The sequence below is a fragment of the Lethenteron reissneri genome, chromosome 10 (assembly GCF_015708825.2).
Source record: "Lethenteron reissneri isolate LAM-NWPU_2019-01 chromosome 10, ASM1570882v1, whole genome shotgun sequence".
Lineage (NCBI taxonomy): Eukaryota > Metazoa > Chordata > Hyperoartia > Petromyzontiformes > Petromyzontidae > Lethenteron > Lethenteron reissneri.
Window position 1 is genome coordinate 2724169 of NC_083788.1, and position 18887 is coordinate 2743055.

Consider the following 18887-nt stretch of genomic DNA (forward strand, 5'->3'; position numbering starts at 1 on the left):
GTAAGTGCGAGAAAAAGTCATCAAAGTGAAACTGCACTGAGTTCAAATTCAAAGCAGATTCTGCTCCTTATTTCAAGTTCTATTCGACGTTAAAAAATACCTATGATCACGCACAAATTAACTGAATAGTTTATTTATTATTTCCGTAATATGTGGTGTCAAAAACGCAAAGATAAATACAACCAGAGGATATTTGGAGAACATGGATTTTCGTCTCACAACAAACGAATAAATTAGTCACATTTTAATCTAAGCCGTCGAAGAAATAAAATCTTGAGAATTGCATGGAACCTCCACCGAGCCGGAGTCGTGGTTACACGCAGCATGCAGAGTTGTCCGGCAGTTAGGCACATTGTCACCGCACTTTGAGAATAAAGGTTTACTTTTAAAATAAATAATGAAACGTTTGTAATGTAAGTGCCAAGATAAATTAAATAACCCCGTGTCTTAACTTTTGGGCCAACCTGTATAATAATGTGTCATATTAAGTATACTGTATGATTAATATATAACAGGTGACGTTTCAGGCACTGGCTTTGCTTCAGAGCACGTCACAGTTAGTCCTTCATGACGTCGCTAATAAGAGGCTGGCCCCAAAAATCAGGACACATCGGGTTATAATTGTGTTACAAATAACAGATTGTTATTAGTTCAAGATTAACGCAACGAATTATCTTTTGAAATTAAGTTAATATCTTTAAAAAGTTTACAGCTGCCTTCCTTTTGCATACTACGTACGACGAACTGAACTCGTTCTTCTTAGTCAATGGCCCCCTTCTTCATAGACTATTGGCGAGTTAAAGTGAGTTTGGGGTTCCTTTAAAATAAATTATGTTTATATATTTGAGACATTTGATGCAGGTTGCCCATCGGGTCGTGGACTAAAATTGTATTCTTTGGTGATAACATAGTCCCACGTGTGTTGGGATCCAAGTCAAGATGGGAGGAGCAATTGTGGATGTGTTGCCTGCGTTGCTGTGGCAGGACCCAACCACGACTGTGGCGTGCGGAGCAGAGGGCACCTCGTCCGGCAACGACCTCACGGTCTTGGCCCCCACCTCGTCCAACGAGGTGCTGGCGGCGGCAGACGAGAGGCTCTGCTCCAACCCAGCTGCCTTCCCCATGGCCTGCCGGAACCCTCCCCGGTGCCAGCCACAGCACGAGAAAACATCAGCGTGTCTGTGCTGCCTGCACCCCAAGGTGAGCATGCGACCACGCGACCTCGTGGCCCTCTTCGTTAGGGTGGCGGCCACCAATGCATGGGCCGCTGTGGAGCCACTGCTGGTTGCCGTTCACGAGTAACACGAGGAGCTCAAAACACCTATCAGTCAACGTGACAGGGCGCATCACATTTTTCGCTACCTTGAGATTTAAACTTTAATGTGGAGCAACATCTTTCTGGTTAAGAGTAGCAGCACGGGTGCTGCTGGCTGGGGCTACTGAACACAGTGCCATGTTAAACTTTCGTGGGAAATGTAGAGCCGTGGTGTTTGTCCAAAGTACAAAATGTGATCGCTGTGCTTCTCCTTCTTGCAGATGATGACCCCCGCGAGGGATCCCGCGGGGCTGTGCCCGGGACCCCCTCCCCGGATGAAGCCCGAGGCGCGGCGCGGGTCGCCGTGCCGGAGCTGACGGGAGCCGCGCAGGCGGCGGCGGGGCCGCGTCTGGGGGCGGAGCCTCAGGTGAGGGGGCGGGGCCCCGGGTGGCGGGCGGGGCGGGGCCCGCTGGCGCCGCTCAGCCAATCACAACGCTGAGAGTGCACGGGGGTGGGGGAATTGTTACAGGAAAATGATAGGCGACGTTTCAGATAATGGCCCTTCTGCAGAGCACATCACATCAATTACATAACGTCGCCTATATAAAATTGCCCCAAAAGTCAGGACACAGAGTTACCGTATTTATTTGAACTAGTCGCAGAGGATGTTATCAAAATTAATGATAGTTAAATTGTTAACTTTAAGAACAAATAATGAGAACTATGTAATGTCAGTGTTAAGATAAATTAAATAACCCTGTGTCTTAACTTTTGGGCCAACTTGTATTTTGCACTCCTATGATGTTTGTGTTGTTCGTTGTTGTAACATTCTTACCCGCCCCGACTGGACATCTGTGAAAAAGAGCTTTATAGCTCATCGGATTCCTCCCGTATAAATATTCTGACTTTGATAAAAACGTGTTTTACATATATAAAGTATTCTTAAATATATAAAAGCGACGTTTCAGTTAATGCCCCTTTTTCAGAGCACATCACAGTTGGCCCTTCATGACGTCGTTTGTAAGAGGGTGGCCGAAAAATCAGGATTAGTGTATTTATTTGAACAAATCACGGAGGATTATTTAGTTTAATTTTAACAAATGTTAAAAATTAATTTGATTAACATGAATGCTCGATTTATCTTCTGAAATGCATTTATGACCTCTTTTAAACTACAGCTGCCTTCTCTCTCGCATGCATAACAACAAATTGAATTAGTTCATCTTTAGTCAATGGCCGTTCTTCATATAATATTTACGAGTTAAAGTGAGTTTGGGGTTACTTTAAAAATACAGGTGTATACTGTAAATATATTTTTGCTTCTGAGACAATTCATGCAGATCGCCCATAGGTTCATGGACTAAAATTGTATTTCTTTTGGTGATAAAACAGTCCCACGTGTGTTGGGATCCCAGTCCAGATGGGAGGAACAATTGTGGATGTTTTGACTACGTTGTGTGGCAGGACCCAACCACGACTGTGGCGTGCGGAGCAGAGGGCACCTCGTCCGGCAACGACCTCACGGTCTTGGCCCCCACATCGTCCAACGAGGTGCTGGTGGCGGCCGACGAGTGGCTCTGCACGCAACCCTGCTGCCTTCCCCATGGCCGGCCGGAGCCCTCCCCTGTACCAGCCACAGAGAACATCAGCGTGTCTGTGCCTGCACCCCAAGGTGAGTGTGCGATCACGTGACGTCATGGCATCTCATTAGGGTGGCAGCCACCAACGCAAGGGCCGCTTTGGAGCCACTGCTGTTGCCGTTCACGAGTAACACGGGGAGCTCAAAACACCCAGCAGCCAACGCGACAGGCAAATTATATTTTTCGCGAACTTGAACCTGACACTTAAATGTGGAGCAAAATCTTCGTGGTTAAGAGTAGCAGTACGGGTGCTGGCTGGGGCTACTGAATATCCACGCCAGCCCTATCGGCAGTGCAGCGCTCTGCGATGACACCGGCTTCCGACCCTTTGTGCAGAGGAGGACGACGGCATTCCAGCGGCACGGCTCTCGTTGTTTGCACCGGAGCGGCTGAACCTCCGGTGGGAGAGCGACGTCTGCAAGGGTGCCGGCCTGCGCAACCTGGGGAACACCTGCTTCCTCAACGCCACGCTGCAGTGCCTCGCCTACACGCCGCCGCTCGCCAACTACCTGCTGCTGCAAGAGCACTGCAGCACCTGTAAGTACCCTCCCCCCTGGCACTCTCGTTTACCCATGGGTTAGGTTATTATGTCAGTTATTTTGCTGCGATACATTTCCCACGTGATAAGCCACTTCGTTGAGCTATCATTTGTGGTCCAGGTCGCTTCTGAAGAAGCTAATAGCTCAGTGGGCTTTATCTGGGAAGATGAAAAAAAAGTTTAGTTTTATTTGTAGATTTTTAAAAGGTGATTTGTTTACCTTTCCAATACTTTGTACTCTGATCGTTTTTGTATTGTTTGGTGTTGTAATGTTCTGACCCAGTGCCCCTACTCGACATTTTTTAAACAAAACCTCTTAGCTTATCGGATTCCACCAGTATAAATATTATGATTTTGATAAACACGAGCACATGTGGCGATAATTTTAATAGGTCGGACAGATGTGATGCAATTGGTACTTAGACGCAACATTCATTGCGATTGTTGCTGGTGCCAGGATTCTAGCCTTTCTTGTTACTCCCCAGCTGGGCTGAGTGCAAGTGGCGTGCGCTGACGGATTGTGCCACCTGTGCTCTCGTTCGCAGGCCAACAGAGCGACTTTTGCCTGATGTGTGTCATGGAGCATCACATTGTCAGCACGTTCAACAACTCGCAGAGAGTGCTGACACCCAGGTCATAACTAAGAACATCACGCGTGAGTCCCAATACTACGTTCACACTTGCACTCGCAGGAGAAGTTATCCCCCGCGATCTTTCTCCATCTGTGTTCCAAGTCCTTTGCACCACTCCTTTTGCCATATATGTTGGGGAGCTCTTTAAGGATGTCATCAAATCCTGTACCTGTCACTTTGTCCCCATGTCCATTTCTCTGCAGGCATCGCCAAACACCTGCGCATTGGGAGACAGGAAGATGCCCACGAGTTTCTGCGATACGTGGTAGATGGCATGCAAGCCTCATGCCTCTATGGCCACAGCGAGTGAGTACTGCGCGCCAGTCAACATGCGGCAGTCGTTCTGCAGTTGGTACCTCACGGCTTCCTCTCGGTTTTCTGCACGATTGTACTTCAACGTCTGTGAAAAGCTACTCACACTTTTGTGTGAACACCTGGGAGATGCAGAGGACCGGCCCTGCTGACACCACGGTTCTTTCACCTTGGCCCTGACGTGGGCCATCTTTTGTTTGTGCATTTCACATTGCCGATAAATATCGGGAAATTGATGTCTCGATGTGCGGTGTCCCCGTGACGACATTCCTCGTGTTGACGAGCGGCACGTGGCACGCCGAGCACAACAAAAGCGCCGGGCAACAGCACCGCGTGATGGCTGCCAGCTTTCCCCCAGCTCTGTGGCTGTTCCGTGAAGGTGGCTGCCCTGTGCAGACGCGACCACGTTTGGTTGCTACAGAGCACGCGTTGCAGTGCTGAAGGGAAAGAGTGAATCGACAGCTCGGGCAATGGTGCAACTCTCACACACGTGTGTGCATCCGGTAAAGGTGTTACTACTGCTGCTGCTGTAACCACCGTGTGGTGTCGTTCTCTGTGACTGGCAGGCTGGACAGATACACGGAGGCTACCACCCTCATTTACCAGATCTTCGGGGGTTACCTTCAATCACGTGGTGAGTTGTGCGCACTCCTCTAGAAACTTGTTCACCGCGAGCAGCAAGTGCACCATCACAGTGTAGACGTGCTCGCGTCGCAGCGTTTGCACACTCTCACGCACGTGCAACACAGAATAACCTTTTACCAGTTGGTGAAAACTACCAATTACCAATGTCAGTGGGGAGCGTGCATTTAGTTTTACTAAGTAACATGTGACGTCCCTTCCTAATGCGTGTGTGCTTGTGTTTTGCAGTGGAGTGCATGCAGTGCTGCAACCACTCCGACACCTTTGACACGTGCCTGGACATTGCACTCCATATTAATGTAAGCAATGACGAAGCCATCGATTAACAGTTATAGATCTACGTACGGTGCGAAATAAGTTAAACGTACATACATCGCATACGTGAACAACAACCCCCATTCGCCACTAAGTGGTGGTGATGTCACCACGGTGCTTGTGCCAGCCTGAGTGCACTTTAAGGCCATATGAAGTGTCGAACGCCCGCTGGCAGGTCACGGGACAGACCCAGGTGCCATGGGTTTGACCGAGATGACTGGCCGATGCACCACCTGTGCTCCCTGCTGTGCCAACATCCACCACACACACGCCTACCTGAATCAGCCACTTAACATCCAAACACACTGCCGGTAGCGTACGTGATCTCTTTTTTTGGTCGTACGATTTCATACAAGATGCGGGTTTTCAGAATTACCGTCACAATAACATTCTGCAGATGTTCATGGAATGCTTCTTAGAGTCCTCATTTGCGTTTCACTCTGTCGACCAACAGAACTCATCAGATCTTGTGGAGGCATTTGAAGAGTTTTTTAACAAGGAGACGCTGGACGAATACACCTGCGGAATGTGAGTTGGGCATCGTGTGTTGACACCCTGGAATCATTTGTAGCTTCAAAAGTCTGCAGATTAAATCAAATTATAATAAAATATTTTAATAAAATATTATGTAAATACATTGAAAATAACTTACAATATATAATAAAAGTAACAATTTTTTATTTTAAGAAATTAAGAAAAATTAACAAACAACAAAAAGAGAGTAGACTTATTGTTTAAAGTTGGGTAACGCGTGCGATGGCTGGCGTTGTTGTTGTCGTGCAGGTGCTGCTGCAAGGGGGAAGCGACGAAGACGATGGCTCTCCACCGCCTGCCCAACGTCCTCACCGTCTCCATCAAGCGGTACAACCTCTACGGCGTCAAGATCAACCGGGTAACGATTCTGCCCCTCCACATCGTTCGAATTAAATTACTTAATGACAGCCCTTTGTCAGTTCAACGCTGGAGAAAATGCCTCTCCATGTTGGAATAGGTCCGACAGATAGACTCGCCCCCCGTCATGTGACTGTAGAATGTCCACCACTTGCTCAGGGCTATGAACAGGAGATGAGCACCGTCTTCAACGCTCAAATGAGCGAGACATCACGTCATCACTTTGACGTGTAACTGAGATGGTGCCCATCTCTGCTGCCCACCCCACCACCCCTGCCGTTTCCTCTCCTAACATTTGTCTCTGTGCACTGTCTCCCCCTCCTGTGCGCTGTCTGTAGAACATCACCTACCCGGAGCACCTGGACATGCAACCCTTCACCTCAACGTCTCAGGGCGAGCCCGCGATCTACTCCCTGTACTCGGTGCTGGTGCACAAGGGAGCCAACTCCAACAGGGGTCATTATTATTGCTACAATAAGGTAATTCCATTCGTTACTATCAAACAAAAACAACGCACATCTGCAATGCGCCCATAATGTTACCAATGTCCGATAGGGAAGAATAATTAAAAGTCTTGTGTATGTTCTTGCGTCTTGATGCACTCATGCAATTTCTACTTAAAGTGTATACTTTATTTGTATTTAGTGACTTCCATAGCATTTCTACACTTTGCACTCCAATCGGTGTTGTATTGTTTGTTGTTGTTGTAACTTTCTGACCCGCCCCGACTGGACATTTGTTTAAGAGCTTCGTAGATCATCGAATTCTTTCAGTACAAATAAAGATTCTGATTCTGATGAAATTGGTCCAAGGTCATCCATGCAGTGATATATTCAGGCAGATCGTTTCGTAACTTCAGCACCATCACAGCAACCGTAGCACGCTCTGACAAAGGGGTGATGCTCTTTACGAACTTGTTGTCTAGAGTGTGTATTGCGTGTTGTTATTACATCAACGGAGGAATCTGGGTGCAGTTGTGTAAACATTGTAACCAAGTGTAGCTGTGCTTTGACTGTGCGCAGATCAGCGATGGACAATGGTGCTGCATGAACGACTCCAACGTGCGGCACGTCGACACCAAGGCTGTGATGAATAAGCAGGCCTACGTGCTCTTCTATATTCGGTAAGTCACATTCTCTCCCCTCCACTTTAACCTGCACTTACAACCGTCCCCCAGACCAGCTCACTGGAAAGATATTGTCTTGTGCGAGCAGCAGTGTCTCCTTTAAAGGCAGGTGTTAACGGTTTGCGACGCGTTGGTGCGTGCATGCAGGTCCCCAGAATTGAACGCGCCGCCAGCGGAGAGCTACTGCCCGCTGGAGCACGTCAAGGCGACGTCCTGGTCGTGCCTTAAGCGGCCCCACTCGGCGAAGGAAGACCCCGGACCCAGTTACCGGACAGCAGCTCTCCTCACCGGCGCGCAAGGTAAAGGATGGATTGGAAACGCCGTCCTGTGTGCGTGGAAATGCCCAGGGAGAATGTACACCCTGACAGCGCATCATTTTATATTAAGGGAATGGTGAAGTACAGCGATCTTCTTGTTTATACTTTAGACCGGTTTTGTTTCATTCTCCCAATGTCGAGCGGTTTGGACTTTAGCGCCATCATCTTCTTTATCTCCAGAAACCCAAGATGTCGGACCGCCCCAACGGGAACAACTGCCGGAGCCACTGCAAGTGCGACGGCAGGAACAGCAGCAGCAGCAGCTACCGGCAACGCCAGACACGCAACAGCCGTTGCCGCTAGTCCCAGAGCAGCCACCACCACCACCCCGATCTCACAGCAGCCGCTGCCATTCCACCAGCAACCACCGCCAGTCCTGCAGCAGCCACCACCACCACCGCCGCAGGTCTCATAGAAGCCGCCGTCAGCACCACAGCAGCTGCTGCCACCGCGTGTCCCACAGCAGCCAGTCCAACAGCAGCCAGTCCAACAGCAGCCAGTCCCACAGCAGCCAGTCCAACAGCAGCCAGTCCAACAGCAGCCACCGCCACCAGTCCCACCACAGCCACCGCCACTCTGGTCGTACAGCAGCCACCACCGGTGTAACAACTGGCACTCGCCCCACCAAGATAAGTCGCTGGTTAAAATCCATGATCACGTGTCTAACCTTTTGCTTCCCCTCAAGATCAAACTAATTTTGAGAGACATTTTACGAAGGCACCAGGTAGAGGCTCACCATGGCGTCGCCCGCCCCCTAAAATGTATTCATCGCCGGCTCCACCACCAGCCTCTGAAATCACTTGAACATCATTGGAATCACCTTAGACTCGACATTCTCACTCGACGACCACATTCTCAACACAATAAAGAGCTGCAATCACTAGCTCAAGGCCTCATGCACGCCCGTCCAATGCTGACAGCCGTCCGACGAGATAGAAAACATTTAAAGCAACTCTGACCTCACAATCCACGAAGAAAGAAAATATTTTTAAGTTCACTAGGTTTGCTTTCTACCTGATGACGATTGCTTGTGTTGCAATCGAAACGTCGTATTCTATTATTTAATTTATTTATTTTCTACGTGACTTTACCGAAAGAACCAAAGAGTATTTACACTATGAGACCTCCTTTACCAGTGGCAAAGGAGGTCTCATAGTGTAAATGCTTACCCCGAGCTCTCAATACTCTGATAGTGTGCTGTTTTTGAGTTGTACGCCTTTTGGCGTCTTCTGGTCCAACACCAATGGAGACTAGGCTCTAAGAAAAGCTGTCTCGGGTGTGGACCAATCAACTTCAAGGACAGTGCATATCATTATCAAAGTTGTTTCTTTTTATTTGCATTTTGACTGCTTGTGTTGTGGTTATTGCAAACATGATGCCTTGTATAAAGGTGTCAGTTTTGTACCAGTTTAAAGGGTAAAAACCTACTATAACCAAAGAGTAATTCATGCAATCACGAAAGCTTCAAATCAAGTTTTAATCCACGAAGACTTGAAACACCCAGCACGAAAGTGCTTAAAATCACGCCAGCCATTCTGGGAAACAGGAGCCAAGATCCATGCAGGCGGCACCAACCCATTATGTCTTGGGGTTGATGTTTATTCCCTGGCCAATCGTCAAGAGAGTTGGCACCAGGAACGTCATTGTGATGGTGACCGCAAAATGAACTGTCCCATTACAAATGAAGACCGAGATTGCATCCTCCGCAACGCGCGGCCGGCGTGCGGTCTCAGTGAGGTCGTGCAAGGTATTCCCGTACGGTTCTTGTCTCTGTTCATGTAAAATGCGGGGCTTTTATTTTGCGTTGTCTCGGGGATTAAAAAAGTAACCGCTGTTGCAAAGTATTTATTTATTGAACTGTGAATACGTCGGCATTTTTTAAACTACGTATCTGTTACTTTTTTATGTACGGGGCGTGCACATTTCAATGGACACGCTAACCGTAGCGCCAAGCCGTTACCACGTGAAATGTACGAATAAATGATGAACTTCGCCAAGCACTTTATTTCCATCATCCACGATACCTCCAGAAATAGCGGTTTCTGAACTCGTGAATGTAGATCGGTGACAATTCGGTCTCCTCGGGGTTTTTATCGTTTGTACAAAAGCAGCTCAAAGTGTGGGAAGGGAAAGCGAGATTAATGTTTTCCAGAGATTTTGTCTACCTCGTTTTGTATTTGCACTTGAAATGAATATATACTTGTCGTGACAAAACTGGTCTCGCTTCCATTTATTACTTTGCCATCGCAGTGTGTGTGTGTGTGTATGTGTCTTTGTGTGTGGGTGTATGTGTGTATGGGTGTGGATGTGTGTGTGTATGTGTTTGTTTAAATGTGTGTGTGTATGTGTTTATGTGTGTATGTATGTGTGTATGTGCGTGTGCTCGCTAACAGCACTTGCCCCAACAGCCTGTTTGGCTATACGGGGGGTGTTTGTCTTTGTATGTCTGTGTGTTGATGGGTGTGTACGTGTTTGTGTGTGTGGATGCGCGTGTGTGTATGTTTAACTTCTTTAGCACCACACACAGCCAACCGTGCTAATCTGAGGTGTGGGGGAACGACAACAAACTAAACACAAAAAGCAAAAGTGGCGTGCAACTAGCACAGGAGTACACTTGTGTACACGTGCACTTGCTGTACTTGTCAGAAACGTGTGTGGGTAAGAGGTCAACACCGCCTTGCTGACCTAATTAAATGTTGAATATAAAAAGTGGATAGAAGGTAAAGGTACAGCCCCTGCGGTTGTTCACGCCACTGCCGGCAAATGGGGCCTCCACGAGAGGGAGCTGCAGAGAGCCCCTGTGAGGGTAATTGGCCTACTCCTCCACACTGGCCAGGACGTCTTGGAAGAGGAAGTCGTCAAATATGAAGTTAGATAAACCTGCCGCTTACAACATTTGACCGTAACGCGTTTGGTGGCGACGCGCTTCTTGCCGGGCCCAAATCCAGGGCGGCGTGTGAAGAAAAACGGGGCCCAGAGAATGTTGACTCCAGCACTGGGGGGGTGCCGGTACACTGGGGCACTGCTGTGGGTGTGGTTTCTCAATCGCCCAGCCACGTGGAGGAGTAGCCACTGATACGAAACGCAACGCCTTCGTCTCATCTAATCAGCCCGTTCACCCGTGAAGCGGTGGCCCGGCCCTTAGCTGCCATCAAAGTTCGATTCCCGGCCACGGCTAACGTCGGTGCTGAGTGACATCTGAACAGATCTTTGGGCTGCCTCCTCTTCACACCAACTCGTACTGACCAGCGTGGTGAAGTATGATCAAACACCCCCCCCCCCCCCCCATTTACTGACACAGAGTGGGGGGCTCTTACCTCCGCTGTGGATTGACAGAGGGCCGCTGTCTAGGCTTAGCCCACGCCAGGATAATCGCAGCATCCCTCTGCAATAGCTCTGCTGTGACACCTGAAGGCACACACACACACAAGTGGGTGGCCAGGTGCAGGGAGGGTCACGTCTCATTCAACGAATAAAAAACGAAAAGGAACCCGCCACGGATATTCACCAAGCGGCCATGAGAGCGTCGTGGCGATGCAGCTGCTGTCAGAAACCCGCCACACGATGCAGTGCGGGCACGAGTTGATAATTTAAATCCCACATATCCACTACTTTTCTTGTCAACACCCTCAGCATTAAAATAACATTGCAGAGTTTTAGAGTTAAAAACATTCAATTATCGCCCTACACTAAGTGGTCATTCAATTATGGTCTGATGAGTCATTCAATTAAACAAAGCAAAAATGTAAAAGATCGTGACAGCTATTGAGAGAGTTATTGTGGAATTCTGCTAAATCCAAGAAAAGTAACTAAAAGGCAAATTCTGCATTTTTATAGTAATGGTTTGAAAAGGGTTTCGCACGGTTAATGATGCAACTACTGGCACAGGACAACCGCAGCTCAAGTGTGAACGCCTTCACTATGAGAGGGGTCACCCTGCAGGGTTGAGTAGAGATCTCTATCCCACCCTGTATAGAGCAGTCAACGCGTGTTTAATACTGAGCACTACTCAGCGCACACGGCGGCAAGAACGCACTTTATGAATGGAATCGGTCACCACTGACGAATGTTGAGGTCGTTGAGTAAACAGCCAAAGAGGGTGACGAGAAGTGGCACAGGTGGGTAGCGCGCCACGCTACGAACCGGCTCCACCCGAGTTCAATTCCTGTCCAGGGCTAACACCGACTCCACTGGGGAGCGATGTCAGGGCTGGTTGCCCGCGACCTTCACCGACCAGCATCGACCACCCGTGGTGGGATATGGTCAAAGAACCACAATGGTGGGGAGGCCTTCATCCAGCAGTGGATTGACCGTGGGATGTAAAAACAAAGTGTTACGTTGTAGCAAACAGCCCCAGGGTCACACAGTTACACTCGATATTCAGCTAGGGTTGGACCGAACATTTGGGTCAGACGGCCAGTTGAGAGGGTCGCACGCATCTTCAATGGAGCCTCCATCAAGGTATTGTTGCATTTCCCGATGGGCCAGAGCAGCAACTGATGCCACCCAAAGGTGACGAAACCTTTTAACGTAGCGGCCGTCACGTAGTTCACTTTCATCGACCATATCGAGATGAGCACTGCAGTCAGGATCACGGCAGATGTTCTGTGTACGTGGAGTTATTTTATTTCAACCACGTAAGCCCCACTGAGCTTCATAGCGCTTTTATAAGAAGCGACCTGGCCACAGATGATAGCTCAACAAAGTGGCTTCTCGCGTGGACATTTAGAGCACCAAATATTCTCGACACGTCGACTCTAAATGTGGATGGGAACACCGCAGCACCGGGAGAGAAATCCACGCGACCACGTGGAGAGAGACACCGCAGACTCCACATCTAGAGCAGCAGCAGCAGCAGCAGGCGTCGGGGTCGAACCCACGACCTCCTGCACACCGGGCGAGGTAGTTAACATCTCCTAGCCACCGTGGCGACCCGAAGCCTTCATCCAGCAGTGGACTGCCAACACGGCATGGGGCATCACTGCGGGTCTACAAAGGTACCTGGTTGGAGGATGTGGAGCTGAGTGGACTTGCCGATGAGCGGTACCGGCGGTGTCAAGATCGGCCTCTGTGGAGGAGGAGGCTCGTGAGGGACGCTCACAACAACGAGCGGAGAGGCGGGCGGCTAAAACGCGGCGAGTTGGCACAGCTGGTGGCGTCTGCAGCCATCTCGAGTCGGTCAACCCCATGGCACCTGCAGGGTTCTGCCCCGTGACCTCCTGTCAGCGAGCCTTCGACACTTCGCGTGGCCTAAGAGTGCACCTAGCCTGGCACCAACGCCGCGGGGACGTCACCGCCACTTAGTGGCGAATGGTGACGGCTGCTGCTGCTGCTGTTGTTGTTGATGCCGCTTGTGTGGACTGTCCTACTGTACGTTGACTTCGATGATTTTCCGTGGGGGAGGTGGGACCAGCGATGGACGAGTCCATGTTGGTGTCTGACAGGGGGGCGAGGGAGCTCCACTTGGACAGACCAGTCCATGTTGGCAGTTGGTGTAGGGGGGGGGGGGGGTTTGTTGTTCCCTGGGCCACGTGACCTCGTGGTGTGAATGCCCCTCCCTCTCTCTCTCTGTCTCCACGTGACATGTATTAAGACATGTGTATTATTTTGAGAATATAAAAAAACAGTCATCCCCATAATACATAGTGTTTTATTGGTGGCTCGTCCATTTCACGTCCCACAGCTTAACCACTCATATATGTGGATGCCTCTCGACGAGTTATTGCCATCAAACCACAAACATCCCCAAATCCTCTCGGTTTGGAGTCCAAATGTTGTCGATTATTATATCCCATAAGAAACGTCGCATCGAATCAATGTTATTGAATTCTACTCGCCTGGACGAGTGGAATTGAATGGTGAAACTGGTTTTGCTGTGCTGTGTTAAATCAGATATTTGCATGACTGCATGTGTATTATTTTGAGAATAGCAAAAAACAGTCATCCCCATATTACATAGTGTTTTATTGGTCGCTCGTCCATTTCACATCCCACAGCTTAACCACTCATATATGTGGATGCCTCTCGACAAAGCGAGTTGTCCGGTTTTTTCATTTATTAGGTATAGCCCTGTGAGCCATTCGGCTCTTGAATCGGGTGCAACCGCAACAAACAAAAAAACTAAAACATGAACAAGAAAACATCTTAAAGTGACTTTGTGCAAACAGAAAAATCCAGGAAAAGCACCATACACCAACGCTATGCAAAAATCCCAGTGGGATGCAAGTCAAACAACAACAACCACAAGACAACTTAGATTAAAGCCATCATTCTATCTCCGTACTATAACAAACAAACATGGCCAAACCAAAAAACGAAATCACTAAAATAAAGCCATCAGCAATGGTGGTCATGATTGACACACACGCGCCACAACCAGGGGAGGGGTAGAAACCGGGCCGGACCGGTCGGGCCAACGGCGGTTGGAACCCCTCTGAGGTGAGGGGGCTGGGGGAAGCTACGATCCCCCAGAGCCCCTTCTCCTCAGGGAGAAATCTAACCTATATAATTCATTTTTTGTCTGTCTGTCTATCTGTCTGTCTGTTTGTCCGTCTGCGTACGCTCCCTTCCGGGGGATTTAGTTCTCGGACCGTGGGGTTCGCCGAGATTAAATTTTGCAGGTGGGCACGCCCCCGGCCCGCGGTAAACTTAGGCATTTCCGATTTTTCGTCTCTAAACTTTAAATCGGACCGATTATCGATTTAGTGCGATTGCTCTTTATTTAGTTATATAAATATATATTTATTTATTTGATATTGCCGGCCGGCACGGACCACGGCGGTTGCCCCTGGCAACGGGTAGCAACAACTTCGCTGCGGGGTGGACGCCATTTTTAATTCCCGTTACAAATATGCGCACGCATTAACACGCGACTCTGAGGTAAATTCATCAAAGTTTCACGTCCTCTTCACTCCCCTTCCACCCCAATGTGTGCAATTACTATTATAGGGTCGGTAGATAATAAAATTATAGCGATTAGACAGTATTATTGTAGCGCGGGGGGGGGGGGGTTAACGGCCCCAGTACACAGCCTGAGCCGGGTGGGCAATCTAGGCGAGGCCGGAGGCTCTGCACGGTACTACGCCTCGACACGTAACTCTCTCAGGCGACGACTTTGTGGTATAAACTCGATATACCCAGCGTTGCCCGGGGGAAAAATACATTTAAAATCTTCTGAAAACTTTAAAACATAACATACCAATGAAAATACAACTGTGTAATTAAAATTATTAACCCGACCGCGCCAAGAATCGATTCTCTGAATCGCGAAAAGGAATCGAAGGTTGTAGATTCATTTAGAATCGCCTTATTTCCGTTTAATAAAGTTGGTTATCGAGTTGATATAAACTGCTACGAATGGGAAATATCCGGCGTTGACTGGGGCTAAAATATAATTAAAAACTCCTGAAAACTTTAAAACATAACAATGAAAATAAAACTCTGGAATTAAAAATGGAAACCTCCTATGCGCCAGGAATCGATTCTTTGAATCGCGCAAAGGAATCATCGAAGGTTGTAGATTCCTTTAGGATCGCGCTTAACATGTGGTGAGGGGTGAGTGGTGAGGGGTGAGTGGTGAGGGAGAGAGTGAGTGGTGAGGGAGGGAGTGAGTGGTGAGGGAGGGAGTGAGTGGTGAGGGAGAGTGGTGGTGAGGGAGATAGTGAGTGGTGAGGGAGAGAGTGAGTGGTGAGGGAGTGAGTGGTGAGGGAGGGAGTGAGTGGTGAGGGAGGGAGTGAGTGGTGAGGGAGAGTGAGTGGTGAGGGAGAGAGTGAGTGGTGAGGGAGGGAGTGAGTGGTGAGGGAGAGAGTGAGTGGTGAGGGAGGGAGTGAGTGGTGAGGAGAGTGGTGGTGAGGGAGATAGTGAGTGGTGAGGGAGAGAGTGAGTGGTGAGGGAGAGAGTGAGTGGTGAGGGAGAGAGTGAGTGGTGAGGGAGAGAGTGAGTGGTGAGGGAGAGAGTGAGTGGTGAGGGAGGGAGTGAGTGGTGAGGGAGGGAGTGAGTGGTGAGGGAGGGAGAGAGTGGTGAGGGAGAGAGTGAGTGGTGAGGGAGGGAGAGAGTGGTGAGGGAGAGAGTGAGTGGTGAGGGAGGGAGAGAGTGGTGAGGGAGAGAGTGAGTGGTGAGGGAGGGAGAGAGTGGTGAGGGAGAGAGTGAGTGGTGAGGGAGAGAGTGAGTGGTGAGGGAGAGAATGAGTGGTGAGGGAGGGAGTGAGTGGTGAGGGAGAGAGTGAGTGGTGAGGGAGGGAGAGAGTGGTGAGGGAGAGAGTGAGTGGTGAGGGAGGGAGAGAGTGGTGAGGGAGAGAGTGAGTGGTGAGGGAGGGAGTGAGTGGTGAGGGAGAGTGAGTGGTGAGGGAGAGAGTGAGTGGTGAGGGAGGGAGTGAGTGGTGAGGGAGGGAGTGATGGTGAGGGAGGGAGTGAGTGGTGAGGGAGAGTGAGTGGTGAGGGAGAGAGTGAGTGGTGAGGGAGAGAGTGAGTGGTGAGGGAGGGAGAGAGTGGTGAGGGAGAGAGTGAGTGGTGAGGGAGAGAGTGAGTGGTGAGGGAGGGAGAGAGTGGTGAGGGAGAGAGTGAGTGGTGAGGGAGATAGTGAGTGGTGAGGGAGAGTGGTGGTGAGGGAGAGAGTGAGTGGTGAGGGAGAGAGTGAGTGGTGAGGGAGGGAGAGAGTGGTGAGGGAGAGAGTGAGTGGTGAGGGAGGGAGAGAGTGGTGAGGGAGAGAGTGAGTGGTGAGGGAGGGAGAGAGTGGTGAGGGAGAGAGTGAGTGGTGAGGGAGAGAGTGAGTGGTGAGGGAGAGAATGAGTGGTGAGGGAGGGAGTGAGTGGTGAGGGAGAGAGTGAGTGGTGAGGGAGGGAGAGAGTGGTGAGGGAGAGAGTGAGTGGTGAGGGAGGGAGAGAGTGGTGAGGGAGAGAGTGAGTGGTGAGGGAGGGAGTGAGTGGTGAGGGAGAGTGAGTGGTGAGGGAGAGAGTGAGTGGTGAGGGAGGGAGTGAGTGGTGAGGGAGGGAGTGAGTGGTGAGGGAGGGAGTGAGTGGTGAGGGAGAGTGAGTGGTGAGGGAGGAGAGTGAGTGGTGAGGGAGAGAGTGAGTGGTGAGGGAGGGAGAGAGTGGTGAGGGAGAGAGTGAGTGGTGAGGGAGAGAGTGAGTGGTGAGGGAGGGGAGAGAGTGGTGAGGGAGAGAGTGAGTGGTGAGGGAGAGAGTGAGTGGTGAGGGAGATAGTGAGTGGTGAGGGAGGGAGAGAGTGGTGAGAGAGAGAGTGAGTGGTGAGGGAGAGAGTGAGTGGTGAGGGAGAGAGTGAGTGGTGAGGGAGAGTGGTGGTGAGGGAGAGAGTGAGTGAAGAGAGAGTGAGTGGTGAGGGAGAGAGTGAGTGGTGAGGGAGAGAGTGAGTGGTGAGGGAGAGTGGTGGTGAGGGAGAGAGTGAGTGGTGAGGGAGAGAGTGAGTGGTGAGGGAGGGAGAGAGTGGTGAGGGAGAGAGTGAGTGGTGAGGGAGGGAGAGAGTGGTGAGGGAGAGAGTGAGTGGTGAGGGAGAGAGTGAGTGGTGAGGGAGATAGTGAGTGGTGAGGGAGAGTGGTGGTGAGGGAGAGAGTGAGTGGTGAGGGAGAGAGTGAGTGGTGAGGGAGGGAGAAAGTGGTGAGGGAGAGAGTGAGTGGTGAGGGAGAGAGTGAGTGGTGAGGGAGGGAGTGAGTGGTAAGGGAGGGAGGGAGTGAGTGGTGAGGGAGAGAGTGAGTGGTGAGGGAGAGAGTGAGTGGTGAGGGAGAGAGTGAGTGGTGAGGGAGAGAGTGAGTGGTGAGGGAGATAGTGAGTGGTGAGGGAGGGAGTGAGTGGTGAGGGAGGGAGAGAGTGGTGAGGGAGAGAGTGAGTGGTGAGGGAGAGAGTGAGTGGTGAGGGAGGGAGTGAGTGGTGAGGGGAGAGAGTGAGTGGTGAGGGAGAGAGTGAGTGGTGAGGGAGAGAGTGAGTGGTGAGGGAGAGAGTGAGTGGTGAGGGAGAGAGTGAGTGGTGAGGGAGAGAGTGAGTGGTGAGGGAGAGAGTGAGTGGTGAGGGAGAGAGTGAGTGGTGAGGGAGAGAGTGAGTGGTGAGGGAGAGAGTGAGTGGTGAGGGAGAGAGTGAGTGGTGAGGGAGAGAGTGAGTGGTGAGGGAGAGAGTGAGTGGTGAGGGAGAGAGTGAGTGGTGAGGGAGAGAGTGAGTGGTGAGGGAGAGAGTGAGTGGTGAGGGAGAGAGTGAGTGTGAGTGGTGAGGAGTGAGTGGTGAGTGGTGAGGGGTGAGTGGTGAGGGGTGAGTGGAGAGTGGTGAGGGGTGAGTGGTGAGGGGTGAGTGGTGAGGGGTGAGGGGTGAGTGGTGAGGGGTGAGGGGTGAGTGGTGAGGGGTGAGTGGTGAGGGGTGATGGTGAGGGTGAGTGGTGAGGGTGAGTGGTGAGGGATGAGGGGTGAGTGGTGAGGGGTGAGTGGTGAGGGGTGAGGGGTGAGTGGTGAGGGGTGAGTGGTGAGGGGTGAGGGGTGAGTGGTGAGGGGTGAGTGGTGAGTGGTGAGGGGTGAGTGGTGAGGGGTGAGCGGTGAGGGGTGAGCGGTGAGGGGTGAGGGGTGAGGGGTGAGCGGTGAGGGGTGAGCGGTGAGGGGTGAGCGGTGAGGGGTGAGGGGTGAGCGGTGAGGGGTGAGCGGTGAGGGGTGAGTGGTGAGGGGTGAGTGGTGAGGGGTGAGTGGTGAGGGGTGAGGGGTGAGGGGTGAGGGGTGAGTGGTGAGGGGTGAGTGGTGAGGGGTGAGGGGTGAGGGGTGAGTGGTGAGGGGGTGAGTGGTGAGGGGAGAGTGGTGATTGGTGAGTGGGGAGGGTGAGTGGCGGTTGTTAGTGGTGATTAGTGAGGGGTGAGTGGTGAGGGTGAGCGTGAGTGGTGAGGGTGAGTGGTAAGAGTGAGTGGTGAGGGTGAGTGGCGGTTGTGAGAGGTGATTAGTGAGTGGTGAGGGTGAGTGGTGAGGGTTAGTGGTGAGCATGAGTGGCGAGGGTGAGTGTTGAGCGTGAGTGGTGAGGGTGAGTGGTGATTGTTGAGGGTGTGATTGGTGAGGATGAGTGGTGAGTAGTGAGGGTGAGTGGTGAGGGTGAGTGGTGAGTGGTGAGGGTGAGTGGCGGTTGTGAGTGGTGATTAGTGAGGGGTGAGTGGTGAGGGTGAGCGTGAGTGGTTAGGGTGAGTGGTGAGGGTGAGCGGTGAGGGTGAGCAGTGAGGGTGAGTGGTGATTGGTGAGGGTGTGAT

At 50.9% G+C, this 18887-nt stretch overlaps 1 pseudogene; it reads left to right on the forward strand.

The window, feature by feature from the left end:
- Window positions 1–9197, forward strand: part of LOC133340695 (ubiquitin carboxyl-terminal hydrolase 36-like) — a 13599-nt pseudogene extending 4402 nt beyond the window's left edge.
- Window positions 9198–18887: the final 9690 nt, after the last annotated feature.